Source organism: Myotis davidii, unplaced genomic scaffold, assembly GCF_000327345.1.
Source record: "Myotis davidii unplaced genomic scaffold, ASM32734v1 scaffold391, whole genome shotgun sequence".
NCBI lineage: Eukaryota > Metazoa > Chordata > Mammalia > Chiroptera > Vespertilionidae > Myotis > Myotis davidii.
Window position 1 is genome coordinate 894,860 of NW_006284336.1, and position 3,099 is coordinate 897,958.

Genomic DNA, 3,099 nt, shown 5'->3' on the forward strand with positions numbered 1-3,099 from the left:
ATATTACAAATGTTTGAGAGAAATAGGATTACCTAGCAGAAAATTATGTCAAGCACTTTCTAGAACTACTTTTTTTTGCAATGATCTTAAATGTTTAAGAGCCATATAAAAATCAGCTAAGTGTAACAACTTAATATCACCCTCTATGTGTTTCTGAGTCATCAGGTACTGTCATTTGCCAACCCTCAAAAATTCCAGGTGAAAATCAGATTATTTTAGAGAATACTGGAAACCATAATTATAAACATGTATAGCTTGATCTGCCCCTGTTTGTTTTTTTCGGTGGGGTGGAAAAGAAAAGTTTTAGATGGACCCAAGTTTAGGTCCATGGCTTCTCAATTCACTGTCTGTGTGGCCTTGGGCAAATGACGTATTATCTCTAAACAATGATATTGGTTTTGTCTGAAAACACAATGAGGTCATTGGGTAAGATTTAGGGTTATTGATTGTGGTATCTGCGTTAATGTATATCTTTTGGTTTTATGAGACAGAGACCACACACATAGCCAAAACTAAGAGGTTCTATTATAAAGACGTATGCAGTAACTACAACAAAACTCTTGGAAATCAGAGAGCAGGAGGCACACCAGGGCTGGGCCTCACAATGTGTAGAGATTGGTTCCTCCCATTCTTGGTCACAATAGTGAAAACTGTAAAGCCTGATCCTGGTAAAGGCTTTTGGGTTGACTCTACTGCTCTTCAAGTTTTTTCTTTTCTTTAATTCTTCTACCTACTGTGTTTTCACTTAGCTTCCCCAAAACACAAGTCAACTAGGTCTCTAAAGCTCAATTCTATCTTTCAACATGCTTCCTGATAACAAGTTGTTCACTTGCTGCATGTTTCCCAATTCATAGTTTTTGAGCGAACATCCAGTTCCTTTATTTCATGCTAAGGAATGGTTTCGGCTTAGATTATGAATGGCTACTCCTCCAACATTGGGTCCACCACTGGTGTAATCATCTGTCGAAGAGATAAGCTACAAATATGGCTCCTTGGGCATGCTTCTTCAGCAAGGATGGTGGGTAAAGTTCCCACAAAGAAGTCGAAGTTATGTGTAATGGCTCAGATTCTAGAATTTGCTTGAATTCTAATCCTGACTTTGACAGTTCCTGAAGATGTGACCTTAAACAAGTTACTTAAGCTTGCTGAGTCTCAGGTCCCTCATCTGAAAAACAGGTATGATATAGTTCATACCTCATAGGAGTGTGGTTGAGTTATAAATAACAAAAGTAAAGCACTCAGCACAGTTCCTGCCACAAATCAAACCCTCACTAACTGCTCACTATATCCATATCAGGAGGTGGTGTGGGCAAGCACCATGAGAAGGTTGGCCTACAGAAAGGTACTCCATCAACAATTGTTCACCTCTCCTTTGTGCTGAGATAAACAACACTGGCTCCTTCCCTGTCCCCCAGGATATAACTGCTTCAATTTTTTTTTTTCCTGAAGATGGGTGGCATTCTCCATGACCCTGATGGGATCACTGCATACCCCAGTGAGCAAATAGGATGATACAGGATTTCACAGTCAATTTTAGTCCTTCTCACTGGAATTGGGTAGCTGGCTCTCAGTTCACCATCACCATGCCCATTTCATTCTGGGTGGAGATTGAAGGCAACCCTATAGAACAGGGTAATGAGTGTGCATGATGATGCCTTCACCTGGGGACTGGCATGTTTATCAAACTGTCAAGTAACTTCTGGCATTTCTCCATCAGGGGCTAGAGAAATCATAGATTTTCACACAAAGGAAAAACACAGTGTGCTGAGATGGAGTGTTTGATTTGGGACATAGAAATTCCTTTTAAGTTATGTTTATTTGGTGGTGTCAGGAAATGGGCTATTTCACAGAAATGAAGCTTATAGACAGGTGAAGGTTTCCCATTTCAGTTCTGAAACTACTTTTAACCCTTCTTTAATAGAGTCTTACTAAATTGTATTACATACTTCTGCCTTCTTGAAAAAGAGGTTGCAAATTTCAAGGCTAGTGTTTATTGAGTACTTACTATGTATGTGGCATCACATTTACATGATTAACTCTCATTAATTTTCCCATAACCCTGTGAAATAGGTATTACCATACCCTCCATTTTACAGAAGAGGACATTGAGGCTTAGAGAGGTTAAGTAACTTACCCAAGGTTACACTGGTAGAAGGTGATGGAGTTGGGATTTGTGCCCAGGACTCCCCAAGCCCTTTAGAAACTGGCCATGTTCTTGGAGAACACTTTGGTTACTAAGTGATCCTAATGGCTATTAACCTCCAAAGTTTGACCTTTGGAAATCCACACACACATTTCAGAAATATGTCCACTTCTCTGAGCATCCCTTGGCCACTTTTCAAAAGTGGTATGCAAACTGGCAGCACAGACTTTTGAATATTCAGGAATATTCCTTCATTCAGCAGATGTTCCTTGAGTACCCACTATGTTACTGTGCCAGGCATCCTGGAGACAGAGGAATAGGAGGCACACAGCTGCTTTCAAGGAGGGCACACACTAGGGGCACTCCCGTGGGACAACATGGGAAACTGGCCTGCTTTGTGAGCGGGAAACCCTTGAGAAGATGGTGATTTTTGAACGTATCTGTCAAGGCAATTGTCCTCCCCATTAATACCCGCTCTCTATGGATCAAACTGATGAGTTAAGACCAGGTGGAATTAGATGCTTCCTTGGCTCTAAAGAGGCCAAGAAAGAAATAGGTGCGCTGTGTTTAAGAGCTAGTTCAAGTTATCTTGCTTGGATAAGAAGCTGTGGTCGATGTTAATGGGCGTTGGGCCAGACCAGGGAGTTTGGTTTCTATAACCCGACTCTTTCTTAGATGGTGGTTTATAAAACCAGGAAGTCTATTAGAACCACATCCGGCGGAAAAAAATATATGTTTAGCAGGATGTGTTTTCTCATTTAGTTAGTAAATGGGTGTTAAATGCAACTCCCAATTGTAGCTCTTAAAAATATATACCGTTTAGACCTAGCTGGTTTGTTCAGTGGATAGAGCCTCGGCCTGCAGACTGAAGAGTCCCAGGTTCAGTTCCGGTCAAGGGCACATGCTGGGATTGTGGGCTCAATCCCCAGTAGGGGGCATGCAGGAGGAAACTGATC

At 41.3% G+C, this 3,099-nt stretch overlaps 1 protein-coding gene across 1 annotated transcript in view; it reads left to right on the forward strand.

Moving 5' to 3' along the window:
• Nucleotides 1-3,099, forward strand: part of VAT1L (vesicle amine transport 1-like) — a 146,215-nt gene that overhangs the window by 19,936 nt on the left and 123,180 nt on the right. The gene's annotated exons all lie outside the window — the stretch shown is intronic.